The sequence below is a fragment of the Malus domestica genome, chromosome 01, assembly GCF_042453785.1.
Source record: "Malus domestica chromosome 01, GDT2T_hap1".
In the NCBI taxonomy this organism is placed as follows: Eukaryota; Viridiplantae; Streptophyta; class Magnoliopsida; order Rosales; family Rosaceae; genus Malus; species Malus domestica.
The window spans coordinates 3,413,826-3,430,452 of NC_091661.1; the positions used below are offsets into that span (position 1 = coordinate 3,413,826).

General features: G+C 40.0%; 1 long non-coding RNA gene across 1 annotated transcript; it reads right to left on the reverse strand.

Annotated features, from left to right (window-relative positions):
• Positions 1–500: 500 nt before the first annotated feature.
• On the reverse strand, positions 501–16,213 carry LOC139196426 (uncharacterized). The gene is made up of 3 exons (XR_011581336.1): positions 16,154–16,213; positions 14,783–14,831; positions 501–673 (listed from the first exon to the last, which is right to left on the reverse strand). It is a non-coding gene; the product is annotated as an uncharacterized lncRNA (long non-coding RNA).
• Positions 16,214–16,627: the final 414 nt, after the last annotated feature.

Genomic DNA, 16,627 nt, shown 5'->3' on the forward strand with positions numbered 1-16,627 from the left:
CAGATGGGGTGCTTTGTTGGCTTTGTTGGTTCATTGAAGAAACAAAATTTTCACCTCCAATATCACTTACACCAACATGATCATGACTTTGTTCCTCCACCATTTGAGTAGGGGTTTCGGCTACATTACCCGTAGCCCGATCTTTTCCAAATATATATGCAAATCTATCAAACAGTGGAAAAGGTTTGCTTCTCCATCCATTGGCTTCTTTATTTCTCTAAGATTATATCAACATAGCAAAACTACAATTTAGCATGCGTAACAAATATAGCAGCAATAATATAACTAATGTATAAATAAAATAGGATATGAACCTGCACATAAGTTTGCCATGAGTCATCACTGTCAACTTCAACGCACTTTTTGACATCATTCCATGCAAATCCACTTATGTTTATCATGTCAACGACCATACTATATGTTTTTTTCCATTTCTTCAACTTGGACTCAATATGTGGATTTGCCTTTATATTTGAATGAGGACATAAAACATTGACAGCTTTTGCTATTTCAACCAAAGTACCTTGTTTGAAAGCACCGGTGTCACACCGTTGCTTCCGAGCAACAAAATCCTCAAGAACTCCTAGTAATACTTCTTCCTCAAATGCTTCCCATTTACGCCTTCTTCCTTTTGGCTCTTGAGTAGCATTCAAAATATTTTCGTTATCCATACCTAAACAAAAAATATTTTAATGAAGGAAAATACCATACAAATAATCAATTTGCATAATATCCAATCAACTTGCATAATATCCAATTAATTTGCATACCATCCAATCATTGTGCTAATATCTAACAAATGCATGATAAAAAGGAATACTAAAATAAAATGTTATCATTAACACATATAGCTAGTTCGGTTGTTGGTTCCTAATTGCTCTCCACTCGTTATACATTTCCTGAGCCATGTCATTCCTCTTTGCAGTCCACTGGTCAGATGTTTGAACACTACCAACATATTCACCTTCTTCTGTATTTTGTCCATTGATGCGAAATAGATTAAGCACACAAATTAAACCCTCTTTTTGTCAAATTGTAGCAAAGATGTAAGTAGGGATCGTTCTAGACCGGGGATTAGGAGGGATTGCTAAACGCTTGGAAACTGACTTAAACACTCAAAAACAAAGTTAAAAACACTAAACTAGACTCAAAGAATGCAAAACTAAAAGTTAAAACACTTAAACAAACCTAAAACTTAAAACAGCAACTAGAAGGCTCAAAACTGCCTAAAAACCACTTTCTGGGCAGTTTTGAGCACCTACACTAATTTGGACGAAATTTGATGAAAACTTGAATCAAAATACTTAGAAACACAAATCAAAACACTTTCTAACTAATCTAAGACTTCAAATTAAAGGGGGATTTGTTTTGGACGAAAATTTAACACAAAACAGAAACTTGAAACTAAACAGATTGTAAAAACGATTTTGGTGAAATAGATGGATAAAAGGCTAGTTAGGAGGTTCTTCTCCACACATGTCACACTTGCAAACAAAACGATTTTCAGTTGTTCTTCCAATAAACTATGAATACTCAACGCCCCAAGTTAACCGTGAATTGCACTAATTAACCCTCAGTTTTTCCAGAATTTATCAAGTTGGATGATTGCATACGACAACTCAAAACATTCCCTACAAGTTCCCTACATGAATTGCATAATAGAGATACAAGCAAGAATCATTACGTTCTATGAAAAACATAAGCATTGATGAAGCATTTGTTACTATGAATTGCATGAAACTTATGCTAAGAATTCATTCAACGCGATCGTTTTCAAGCGATCTTCACTACTTGTGATTATAAGATTGTAACTATTAGGTGAAACTCCCTCATAATCTAGCATCATATTCATGCATGAAAATTAAGCGTGCACTCTCAATCAACATACACAAATAAGTTATCAATCAAATAGATGAACGAATTGAATCCATAACTCATGAAATAACAACTGAATGTAATCGAATCAAATTGCAAGCATGTACATGGTTTCGAATCACCCCCCAACTAAGGGGGTTTAGTTCCTCATACTCACAACACAAAGTTTATTGAATTGAAACATCGAAGACATAAGAAAGATTACACCTAAAATGCCAAAGAAGTCCACTTTGAATTCTGCACAGAAAGCTCCTCTTTCTTCTTCTCCTTGTTGCGGCAGAGTTGGTTTAGGGGGTTTTTGGATGGTTTTGGATGACTTTGGATGAGGGAGAATGGTGGAAAACTATCTAGGATAGGTGTAGGGCACGGCTAGGAAGGTTTGGGGTCAGAGAATATGGATTTGGGTGTAGGTTGGGCTCGGCAAAGGTGAGGGACAGGTTCTGGCGTGAATGGAGTTTCTGGATGTGTTTTTGGTTTTTTTAGAAGGGAGTTAGGATGGTAGGGTGGTGCGGCAAGGTGTGGGAAAGAGTTATGGAGGTGTGGAATGGTGTCTAAAGGTGGAGGATGGTGGCTGGAATGGATGAATGGCTGCGGCAAGGAAGGAATTTGGGTGATGGTGGCTGCGGCAATGTGGGGAAAGGGATATGGTTTTCTGATTTTTATGGAGAGGGAAGAAGATGTGCGGCTAGGTGTAAAAATACATATATATAGACACCTAAAACCCTAAATAAATCAGATTGGGCTAGGGTTAGGTGCGGCTACTTAAGTGGACTAGGGTTTAGGGTTTGTAAAATAGGGCTTCTAGGTGGAAAGGTGCGGCTTGGGTTTAGGAGGAATGGGCTAGGGTTTAACATGGCAGATTTTAGATGATTAGGCCCTAGGGTTCGGCATGGGTTGAAGGTCCACAAGGAAATTTGGGTTTAGGTCATCTAAAAGCCCAACGCCAAGAATAGAAACTCTCGAAAATGGAAACCTCCAAGAATAGAAACTTCCAACTTTTAGAAACTTTGGTTGCCAATTCCGATTTAGGAAAGATCGACCCAAAATGGAAACTTTTAGGCTTAGCTTTCCTACTTCAAGTAGGAAACCTCAAATCTTCAATTCTTCAATTCCATCCCAACCTTGCGTTCCAAGCATGTCCTTTTCAATTCAAGCTCACTTTTTGCTCCAAAAGCTCCCAATTGCATCATTTCATGTAATACGTCCGCTAAACCTGAAAACACAAGAAAGTAGCTTAAAAGACTATTTTAACAAAGAAAACATACAAAAGTGCATAAGAACTAGCTAACTAAGGCGCATAAATATGCTCCTATCAAATTCCCCCACACTTAGCTTTTGCTAGTCCTCGAGCAAAACAAACAAAGAAAGAAAACAAAACGAAACAAACTAACCAAAACAAAACCTAAACCTTCCAACGTTTGCCTCAGGGATTTCCAATGCACATGACATGTTAAAGATTGTTATCCCCACACATTTGAGTCATCTTTACACAAGCACATACTTAATTAAAGCCACCACTTACTAATTCACAAGTAATCAATCAAAACAATGCTTTGAATGTAGTAACATGCCTTAGAGAATTCCCTCAATTCCTTACAAGATATACACTCTATTTTCACTCAGATTTTCTAACTCCACACCCTACACTAGTCATATGTGAGAAGATTGATGTAGAAATGAAACGAATGCTCACATATATGTATCACAAAGAACGCAATTTCTAGAGTTAAGAAGCATGTTTAGATATGATCTCATGAATGGAATGCTACTACTTAGATGCGAGAACCAGTGACACCATATGCTCATACCAAATTCAAACTCCACAAATTGAAACACATAACATTCAAGATAGAAGTTAAGGGTTGTAATGGGGCTTGGGGTGTTGGTTAACAAGGAAAGGATAAGGAAAACAAACGTTCTTCAAGCAATAGTAAGCAAAGCAATGAAATTGAGACTTAGAATTCACTTAGAGTGCAGAAATTAACTTTAAAACACAAGGGGAAGATTTAAACAACTCCTTAGGGCCGAATTCATTGTTTTGGACCCTTACTTCACAAACAATACTTTGAAACTCTTTTTCTCAACTTTTCAACTCTTTTTTTCATACTTTTCATACTTTTTCTTCATTTTTTTTTCCACGAATTTTTTTTCTTTTTTTTTCTTTTCTTTTCACACGTGCCTATGGCACACAAAATCACAAAAGAAATATTTCCCCCACACTTGTTTTCTGCCAACATAAATCAAAAGGAATTCAATTTGAATCATGCTTTACTATGCTTTAAGAACAAGGTATGGATGGTCCTAAACTAGGCTGGGTGAGGAAAACATGGGTTAACAAATAACGAAGGCTAACAAGGCTCAATGGGGTTAAAACCTACAAATCACAATGACATAGGGCACACGGCTTTTTGGCTAAGGTGGTGGTCACTACACAACTTCATCTTGAATATGTGTTATGCAAATCAATAACGTGCTTTGAATGAAATGGGCATGAGTTCTAGCATTTGGAACTAAATGATGAAACGCCTTCTAAGTAGCAACCAAGCAAGGAATAATGAGATCATGCAACGACTTAGAAAACAAAGAATGCACAGATTTTAACTCTCCAAATAAGCGTTTAGGCTCAAGTCTCACAAGGTTGTAGCGTTAGTTTGAGTTCCTTCCTTCAAGCATGTTACAAAAACTGATTTTTTCTTTTATGATTGCATGTGAATTCATAAGTTATAACCACAACTAAACATAACAAAGAGTAAATCAAACTTTCATCCATGTTAGTCACTTTCTTTAACAGTCATGCACTTAAAAACCAAATCCTCATCATTGTGTTGGAAGGTACCCTAAGACACAAACAAACACAAAAACAACTCTTTTTGGGTTTTTAAAACAAATTTTTCAAATTTTTATGTAATTTTCGGATTTTTACTTCAAAACACACTAAAACACATCAAAACTGCTCAAAAACACTTAAAAACAGCAAGGAACAAGTCTTCAAGTTTAGGGTGATAAAATCCCACGAATTTGTATCTAAAACACTTAGTTACCCCCCCACACTTAAATCAAACATTGTCCTCAATGTTTCAAGCATAAAACCACACTAAACAAAAAGAAACATAAAACAGCAAGTAAAACAACTAAATAGGCAGATTCAAAATAAACAACAAAGAGAAGGGTTTAGGAACGCAAATCTGGAATTGAAGTAATTCCTTGGTCTTCCTTTGTTGAATTGCATGGGTTGCCTCCCAAGTAGCGCTTTCTTTTACGTCGTACAGCCGGACGAAAAGCCCTTTTATTCTCCATTTGTGCCCACGGCACCAAAGAAATATCCTCCACAGTTTGTTCAACAAAGTTCTCATAATATGGCTTCAAACGGTGTCCGTTCACTTGGAATTCATGACCTGTTTTGAGACTTTGAATCTGGATGGCACCATAAGAAGATATGTTAGTAATAACAAACGGTCCAATCCACTTAGAACGTAACTTACCGGGAAACAAACGTAAACGGGAATTGAACAATAGCACTTTCTGCCCAATTGAGAATGATTTCCCACGGATCATGTTGTCATGGAAAGCTTTGGTCTTTTGCTTGTAAATGCTTGCATTATCGTACGCCTCAAGCCGTATCTCATCAAGCTCATTCAATTGCAATCTCCTTTGACTTCCTGCTTCCTCGAGGTTCATGTTAAACTTCTTAATGGCCCAAAGTGCTTTGTGCTCCAATTCAACAGGAAGATGGCACGCCTTGCCATAGACAAGTCGGAAGGGGGACATCCCAATGGGGGTTTTGTACGCCGTACGATACGCCCAAAGTGCATCATCTAACCGTAAGCTCCAATCCTTCCTTGTTGGCCCAACGGTCTTCTCTAGGATTTGCTTGATCTCACGGTTAGAAACCTCGGCTTGCCCATTAGTTTGAGGATGGTAAGGTGTAGAAACCTTATGGGTGACACTGTATTTCCTCAATAACGCTTCAATAGTCCGATTGCAAAAGTGTGACCCTCCGTCACTAATGATCACTCGTGGCATTCCGAACCTTGCAAAAATGTTAGTTCTAATAAAATCTGCAACCACTTTAGAATCATTAGTTCGGGTGGCCTTTGCTTCCACCCACTTCGACACATAATCAACCGCAAGCAAAATATATGTAAAACCATACGAAGAAGGAAAAGGACCCATAAAATCAATACCCCAAACATCAAAAATTTCAACATTTAGGATAGAAACCTGCGGCATTTGGTCCCTAGCACTAATACCACCCATTCGTTGGCATTTATCACATGTTAAGCAGAAAGTTTTAGCATCTTTAAAAATACTAGGCCAATAAAATCCACATTGTAACACCTTAAGGGCTGTGCGTTGTGTACCAAAGTGCCCTCCACATGCATATGTGTGACAAAAACTCAAAATTGAATGACATTCAGAATCGTGCACACAACGACGTATAATCTGATCGGGGCAAAATTTCCATAAGTACGGATCATCCCACACATAAAACCGTGCATCATGCCTAAGTTTATCACGTTGGTGCCTAGTGAACTCACTTGGAATACGTTTTGACACCAAAAAATTAACAATATCGGCATACCAAGGTGCACTAACCTTAATGGACAGCAATTGTTCATCGGGGAATGTCTCCAAAATCGGCACCAACTCCTCATTATGCACCATTCGGCTTAGGTGGTCAGCCACCACGTTCTCACTTCCCTTCTTGTCCCGAATCTCTATGTCGAACTCTTGAAGTAATAATATCCATCGAATTAGCCGTGGCTTGGCTTCCTTTTTGGTGAGCAAGTACTTCAGAGCTGCATGATCAGTGAAAACAATTACTTTAGTTCCAATTAAATATGATCGAAATTTATCTAAAGCAAAGACAACGGCAAGAAGTTCTTTTTCCGTAGTGGAGTAGTTCAATTGTGCATCGTTCAACGTCCGTGAGGCGTAGTAAATGACATGCGGCCTCTTGTCCTTTCTTTGTCCTAAAACAGCTCCTAGAGCATAGTCGGACGCATCACACATGAGCTCGAAAGGTAGACTCCAATCCGGTGGAACAATGATGGGTGCCGTGGTCAACAACTCCTTGAGTTGGTTGAATGATGCCATGCACTCCTTGGTGAATTCAAACGCCACTTCTTTTTGTAGGAGTCGGCAAAGAGGTTGTGCTATCTTCGAGAAATCTTTAATAAACCTACGATAAAATCCTGCATGGCCAAGAAACGAACGAACCTCTCTAACCGAAGTCGGAGAGGGTAAGTGACGTACAAGATCTATTTTCGCCTTATCAACCTCAATACCCTTTTCAGAGATTATATGACCTAAAACGATACCTTGTTTAACCATAAAATGACACTTTTCCCAATTAAGTACAAGGTTAGTTTCCACACAACGTTTTAGGATCACACTTAGATTATGCAAACAACTATCAAACGAATCACCAAATACGCTAAAATCATCCATAAACACTTCAATTATCTTTTCTACATGATCAGAAAATATGCTCATCATACATCTTTGAAATGTAGCAGGTGCATTACATAAACCAAAAGGCATGCGACGATATGCAAACGTACCAAACGGGCATGTAAAAGTGGTTTTTTCTTGGTCCTCGGGTGAAATGACAATTTGATTATAACCAGAATAACCATCAAGAAAACAATAAAAAGCATAACCCGCTAACCTCTCGAGCATTTGGTCAATGAACGGCAATGGGAAGTGGTCCTTCCTCGTTGTGGTGTTTAGCTTCCTATAGTCAATGCACACCCTCCAACCGGTTTGAATCCGTTGAGGGACAAGCTCATTCTCAGCATTAGCTACCACCGTCACTCCTGATTTCTTTGGTACGCATTGAACCGGCGAAACCCACCTACTATCCGAGATTGGATAGATAACCCCACAATCTAGAAGCTTTATTATCTCCTTTTTCACTACTTCCATCATCGGAGGGTTGAGACGGCGTTGAGCCTCTCTAGTTGGTTTGGCCCCCTCCTCAAGAAATATGTGATGCATACAAGTCGTAGGGCTTATACCTTTGATGTCGGCCAATGTCCAACCTAGAGCAGATTTGAACTCCTTCAAAACGCGACGCAACTTCTCCTCCTCTTGTGCCGTGAGGGAAGAGGAAATGATGGCAGGTAGTGTTTCCTTTTCTCCCAAGAAAATGTACTTCAGATGGCTTGGCAAAGGCTTGAGTTCAAGGATAGGTGCCTGAATTATAGATGGAAGCAATTTGTTAGTCGAAATGGGAATGGACTCACGGTTAGTATACTTACCATCAAGCTTAGGTAAGGACTCAAGGGCAGCCACAACTTCAAGTAATTCCTCACTAGGGGGCACGGCATGGGATGAACCATGTATGCCGTGAGCATGCATGCAATCAGCCCCCTTTGTTTTGAGTTCCATGCCTCGTGTAATGACTTTTTCAAGCGCATCGTCATTTAAATCGTCGAGATATCCCTGCGCCAAAGAGTCAATTATATCAATAGAAAAGCATGAATGGTCCTCACTAGGGTATTTAATGGAATCAGAAAGATTAAAATTAACAACTTCCCCATCGAATTCCATAGACAAAGTTCCACTATACACGTCAATCTTCGTCCGGGCCGTCTTCATGAATGGTCTTCCAAGTAAAATGGGCAGTGAAGGAGCATGGTCCGATTCATCCATTTCGAGGACATAGAAATCCGCTGGGAAAACTAAATGATTAACCTGCACAAGCACATCTTCCAAAACTCCCTTTGGATAGGCGTTAGATCTATCGGCCAATTGTATTATTACCCCATCATTTTTCAATGCTCCTAAGTTCATAGATGCATAAATGGAATATGGCATAACATTTATAGAAGCACCTAAGTCAAGCATGGCAGACTCAAATCTAGTATTCCCAATAACACAAGGAATGGTAAAGCTACCTGGATCTTTACATTTGGGAGGTAATTTGCGTTGCAAGATGGCGGACACATTCTCACCTACCTTGACCACTTCCTTGGTCGCCATCCTCTTCCTCGTGGTACACAACTCCTTCAAGAACTTAGCATACCTCGGAACTTGCTTGATTGCATCTAACAAAGGTATGTTAACTTGAACTTTCCTAAAGGTTTCAAGGATATCCTTTTCGGCCTCTTCTTTCTTCGTTTGCATGAACCTACTAGGAAAAGGCACATTTGAAGGGAAAACATTAGTATGAACTGAATTGGACACATTCTTACCTTTGTGGGACAAATTGGGCAGATTTGGGACATTAGGGACTTGCGGCAAAGGTGGAACCACCTTTGCCGTGGGCTGCTTTGATGCCTCCTCTTCCATTTCCAAAAGTTCATCCTCATTATGACCTGTTTTTGGTGTAGGACCTGCCCCAACTTCCTTACCACTTCTTAAGGTGATAGCTTTGGCACTTTCGAAACCTCCCTTCGGATTTGGAATGGTGGAACTAGGGAGTTGTCCGGGATCTCGAAACTTACCTACAAACTCGGCAATCTGCCCAATTTGTTTCTCAAGTTGATCCACCCTTTTATCTTGGTTTTGCATAGCCTTTGCTTGATCTTCCTGCCCATTAGACAACTTAGTTAGTATCTTAAGAAGTGCATCATTGTCAAGAGACGTACCTGAGGCACTTGGGCCGGATTGGGCTTGATTTTGGGGTGGGCCGTAGGTTTTGGGAAAGAATCCCGGGGGTTGTTGCCTAAAGCCTCCTTGGTTCTGAGGTTGCTGAGGCTCCCTCCATTTGAAATTTGGGTGATCTCTCCAACCGGGATTATATGTGTTTGAATATGGATCGTTCCTTGGTTGGTTTTGCCCTTGAAACCCAATTGCATGAGCGCTTTCCCATCCACCATTTTCAATCAACTGTGGACATTTTTCAGAGACATGTCCTTGGATGGAACATACGCCACATACAATTGGTCCTTGCATCTTCATGCCCTCGGCCATCTGAGACACAAGAGAAGTAAGATTAGCCAATTGTGAATGAAGATCAGGAGTCGAACTTACCTCATGTACTTGGTGCCGTGGGGGTCCTCTTTGGCCTACACCTTCGTACTGTTGAGCGTTCAACGCTCTATTAGCAATCAAGACCTTGGCAGCCATGGGTGTCTTGTCCACCAATGCTCCCCCCGCCGAAGCATCAAGCATTTGACGTTCTAGAGGTAGGAGACCCTCGTAGAAGTATTGCAACAGTAACTCCTCCTTCATCTGATGCTGTGGACAAGAAGCAACAAGTGATTTAAATCGTTCATAATATGTAGGAAAAGACTCACCTTCTTCTTGCTGAATTCCGCTTATCTTTTTGCGGAGGAGGATGATGCGAGAAGTTGGAAAGAACTTCTCCAAGAACGCTCTCTTCATACTTTCCCACGATGTGACAGTTCCGGGAGCTAACTCATATAACCAATCCTTGGCTTTATCCATCAAAGAGAATGGAAAAGCCTTCATCTTCAAGATATTTCTGTCAACATTGACGGGAGTCATACTAGAGCAAACTACTTCAAATTCTTTCAAATGTTTGTTAGGATCTTCCATGGACAAGCCATGGTATTTAGGAATATGATGAAGTAAACTTGACTTTAATTCAAACTCATCTGTCTTACCTTGGGCAGCCATGGGGTATTGAATGCACAAGGGCGCGGCATTATCCAAACCCGAGGCGGAAAGCTCCTTGAGTGTACGATTGTCCATGGCCATGCCTTGGACTTCTTCAAATATCCCTGCCGTGGCTTCCTCCTCCTCTTCTTGTACGTTTCCTTCAAGGTCAGATTCAGAACTGGGTGGATGATGTGCTTGCTGGTTTCTAACTCTTCTCAACTTCCTCTCAAAATCGTCGTCAAACTCCAAGATGTTTGCACGAATCGGTTGAGAGCTTCTAGTCATACATTAGTACCTAAGAAACAAGAAACAAAATTAGGTCAGAACTTAAACAAAATCAGAAACAAAGTGAAATAAAAGAAACAAAAACAATCCAAGGGATTAGCAAATTTGCTAATCCCCGGCAACGGCGCCAAAAATTTGATGCGAAATAGATTAAGCACACAAATTAAACCCTCTTTTTGTCAAATTGTAGCAAAGATGTAAGTAGGGATCGTTCTAGACCGGGGATTAGGAAGGATTGCTAAACGCTTGGAAACTGACTTAAACACTCAAAAACAATGTTAAAAACACTAAACTAGACTCAAAGAATGCAAAACTAAAAGTTAAAACACTTAAACAAACCTAAAACTTAAAACAGCAACTAGAAGGCTCAAAACTGCCTAAAAACCACTTTCTGGGCAGTTTTGAGCACCTACACTAATTTGGACGAAATTTGATGAAAACTTGAATCAAAATACTTAGAAACACAAATCAAAACACTTTCTAACTAATCTAAGACTTCAAATTAAAGGGGGATTTGTTTTGGACGAAAATTTAACACAAAACAGAAACTTGAAACTAAACAGATTGTAAAAACGATTTTGGTGAAATAGATGGATAAAAGGCTAGTTAGGAGGTTCTTCTCCACACATGTCACACTTGCAAACAAAACGATTTTCAGTTGTTCTTCCAATAAACTATGAATACTCAACGCCCCAAGTTAACCGTGAATTGCACTAATTAACCCTCAGTTTTTCCAGAATTTATCAAGTTGGATGATTGCATACGACAACTCAAAACATTCCCTACAAGTTCCCTACATGAATTGCATAATAGAGATACAAGCAAGAATCATTACGTTCTATGAAAAACATAAGCATTGACGAAGCATTTGTTACTATGAATTGCATGAAACTTATGCTAAGAATTCATTCAACGCGATCGTTTTCAAGCGATCTTCACTACTTGTGATTATAAGATTGTAACTATTAGGTGAAACTCCCTCATAATCTAGCATCATATTCATGCATGAAAATTAAGCGTGCACTCTCAATCAACATACACAAATAAGTTATCAATCAAATAGATGAACGAATTGAATCCATAACTCATGAAATAACAACTGAATGTAATCGAATCAAATTGCAAGCATGTACATGGTTTCGAATCACCCCCCAACTAAGGGGGTTTAGTTCCTCATACTCACAACACAAAGTTTATTGAATTGAAACATCGAAGACATAAGAAAGATTACACCTAAAATGCCAAAAAAGTCCACTTTGAATTCTGCACAGAAAGCTCCTCTTTCTTCTTCTCCTTGTTGCGGCAGAGTTGGTTTAGGGGGTTTTTGGATGGTTTTGGATGACTTTGGATGAGGGAGAATGGTGGAAAACTATCTAGGATAGGTGTAGGGCACGGCTAGGAAGGTTTGGGGTCAGAGAATATGGATTTGGGTGTAGGTTGGGCTCGGCAAAGGTGAGGGACAGGTTCTGGCGTGAATGGAGTTTCTGGATGTGTTTTTGGTTTTTTTAGAAGGGAGTTAGGATGGTAGGGTGGTGCGGCAAGGTGTGGGAAAGAGTTATGGAGGTGTGGAATGGTGTCTAAAGGTGGAGGATGGTGGCTGGAATGGATGAATGGCTGCGGCAAGGAAGGAATTTGGGTGATGGTGGCTGCGGCAAGGTGGGGAAAGGGATATGGTTTTCTGATTTTTATGGAGAGGGAAGAAGATGTGCGGCTAGGTGTAAAAATACATATATATAGACACCTAAAACCCTAAATAAATCAGATTGGGCTAGGGTTAGGTGCGGCTACTTAAGTGGACTAGGGTTTAGGGTTTGTAAAATAGGGCTTCTAGGTGGAAAGGTGCGGCTTGGGTTTAGGAGGAATGGGCTAGGGTTTAACATGGCAGATTTTAGATGATTAGGCCCTAGGGTTCGGCATGGGTTGAAGGTCCACAAGGAAATTTGGGTTTAGGTCATCTAAAAGCCCAACGCCAAGAATAGAAACTCTCGAAAATGGAAACCTCCAAGAATAGAAACTTCCAACTTTTAGAAACTTTGGTTGCCAATTCCGATTTAGGAAAGATCGACCCAAAATGGAAACTTTTAGGCTTAGCTTTCCTACTTCAAGTAGGAAACCTCAAATCTTCAATTCTTCAATTCCATCCCAACCTTGCGTTCCAAGCATGTCCTTTTCAATTCAAGCTCACTTTTTGCTCCAAAAGCTCCCAATTGCATCATTTCATGTAATACGTCCGCTAAACCTGAAAACACAAGAAAGTAGCTTAAAAGACTATTTTAACAAAGAAAACATACAAAAGTGCATAAGAACTAGCTAACTAAGGCGCATAAATATGCTCCTATCATCCATCTTCTATTATTGGCAAATTCTCCATTGGATCTACAGACATCTCTTGCCTAATAAGATTGTGTAGTAGGCAACAAGCGGTAATTATTCGACCTTATGTCCTTATCGGATAGAAAGATGGACTCCTTAGTATCGACCACCTTCCTTTTAGCAAGCCAAAACAGCGTTCAATTACATTCCTTGCCTTAGAATGCTTCATGTTAAAATATTCTTCCTTATTAGAAGGTGTTCGTCCCTCCCATTCAAATAAATGATAAGGTATTCCTCTATAGGGTGCAAGGAATCCTTCACCATTTGTATAACCACCATCTACAAACAGAACTAGACCTAACTTACAAAGTTGAGACTAAGTAATAGTCTTACCCGCTGGTACCTTAAAACCATTAGGCCTAGTAATTGCATCATGTAGCACTCTAGAGTCTGATGCGAAACCCTCCCACCCCGGAAACACATATATGAACTGCATATCTCCTGAACACACACCTAACACATTAGTTGCGACTCGACCCTTTCTCGTTCGGTATCTTGGTTTGTCAATTTCAGGTACATGCACATCAATGTGTGTTCCATCCAATGCTCCCAAGCAATTCTTAAAAAAAAATAAAAAAAAGTTTTTGTTAATTTATACAAAGGGAATGAAGAGTTAAAGCTTAGGGAAAATGAAAAAAAATTCTCATCATACCTTAAAACATCGCCACCTAGGATCTGTAGAATCAATAGGCACAGGCTGAGGGACTTTTAGTAGGATACCTTGTAATCGCAAAATTCCTTGCAATACGATATTGAAATACCTACTTATAGTCTCTCCCGACCTATAAAATCTACCGCCAACACTACGATTCTTAGTATGATGTGCTAATATTTGTAAAGTCATACACACCTGCTCCTCTACAGACACCAAACCATCAGTTTTTACCCTCCCATCTTGACGAAGTAAGTCACATAATATGCCAAAAGTCCTTTTATCCATTCTCAATTCGTTGACACATTCAGTATCAGTATTCCCTATTATACCATTCAGATAACACAAACTAATCTCTCGTCTAATAAGTGAACGGTTAGTCAATGTGGGTCGTTCAACATGTCTCTGTTTGCCACGTAGCATCATCAACACAAGAATCGTACAAATGCAAATTGTCTCCAAATAAGACATCTCTAACAATAAGATCAATAAAAGCTTCCTTCGATCCATATCTATCCAAACAAAAAAAAACAAAAAACAAATTAAGGACATTATATATGTAATATTTACTGTTATTAAGGGTGATGGAAATGAAATGATTATGATACGAAATGAACTAGATCAAAGTAACTAGCGAAGTCACAATCCGAGGCATCAAATATACGGGTGGTGTTGGAAAAAAAAAAGTTATCATTAACCCGAGGCAACAAATATACAGGTGGCGTTGAAAAAAAAAAGTTATCATTAACCCGAGGCAACAAATATACAGGTGGCGTTGAAAAAAAAAAGTTATCATTAAGCCGAGGCAACAAATATACAGGTGGCGTTGAAAAAAAAAGAAGTTATCATTAACCCGAGGCAACAAATATACAAGTGGCGTTGAAAAAAAAAAGTTATCATTAACCCGAGGCATCATATTCAAAATGTTCTACTCTTATACATCTATAAACATGTGTCTAAGAACACTAGTATGAGGATTGCTATCATTGCTAGGCATTGCATGTGAAGAGGGAAATTAAAGGACACCTGTAATGCAGTAGCCTTAGCCTTAGCCTTCCGTTTATGCTCCTCTTCTCTGCAACCAACAACAACAAAAAATTGCAATTCAGCATCAACCCCACACAATACAAAACATTCACATTGTAATATCATGGTTATAAACCAAGTACACACACACACACTCATGGACAAATGTGCAAAATACACATACATACTCACACTCACACTCGCACTAACACACACACACGGACATACTCACATTCACACACGGACATACACTCACACACACATACACACTGCATACACACACACACACACACACTGCATACACACTCACACACATACTCACACGGACATACACTCTCACACACGGACATACACTCACACACACCCTGCATACATACACACACACACACACACACACACACACACACACACACACACACACACTGCATACATACATACACACACACACACACTGCATACATACACACACACACACACACACACTGCATACATACATACACACACACACACTGCATACATACACACACACACACACACACACTGCATACATACACATACACACACATGGCATACATACACACATACATACACTGGTCAGATGCACACACTGCACACATATTGCTCAGATGCACACACTGCATACACACACACACACTGCATACACATTCACACACTGCATACACACTCACTCACATACTCACACGGACATACACACTCTCACACACGGACATACACTCACACACACCCTGCATACATACATACATACACACACACACACACACACTGGTTAGATGCACACACTGCACTCACACGGACATACACACTCTCACACACTGACATACACTCACACACACCCTGCATACATACACACACACCCTGCATACATACACACACACACACACACACACACACTGCATACACACACACACACTGCATACATACATACACACGCACACACACTGCATACACACACACACACACTGCTTTATGAAAACCCCAAATTCCAAATTTCTAATCTCAATTTCAAACCCCAAATTCCAAGCTTTATGAAAACCCCAAATTCCAAACCCCAAATTCCAAATTTCTACTACATACTTACATACACACACACACTGCTTTATGAAAACCCCAAATTCCAAATTTCAAACCCCAAATTCCAAATTTCTAATCTCAATTTCAAACCCCAAATTCCAAGCTTTATGAAAACCCCAATTTCTAATCTCAATTTCACCTAAATATCAAAACCCTAAAATTTGTTCAACTGCAGAATCAAATAAAGCTCAAACCCAAAACAAATCCGCCCAAATCGACAAAAACAATCCACCCAAATCGACCCAAATCGACGAAAAAAATCGAACAATCGAAGCTTACCAGACAACTGGAGGCAGATGAGGGCGAGCATATCTGTTACGTGAAGACGAGGGAGCGGACGATGAGAGGAACAGATGAGGAGCAGGATGCAGATGAGGGCGACCAGGATGCAGCTGACGGCGAGCAGGATGCAGAGATGAGGATGAGGAGGACGACGTGAGGGAGGAGGACGACGTGAGGGAGGAGGACGTCGACGACACTCTCTCCTAGGATGACCGAGGTTCTTTCTCGCAAGAGCGCAATCGGATGAGGAGGACGACGTGAGGGAGGAGGTCTTACGAATCCGGACGTTTTTGGGGTGGTTCGCTAAGAACTCCTAGCGAGGGGTTTAATCCGTGCGAGTTGGATCTAATCCCATTAAACCTAATCCTTGCCCCTACCAAACATCAGACTACAATACCAATTAGTGTAGTCCAGTCCAGTCCCCCCTAAGAAGGTCAAACAAACACGCCCTAAGTGTCTTATGAGAGAAAG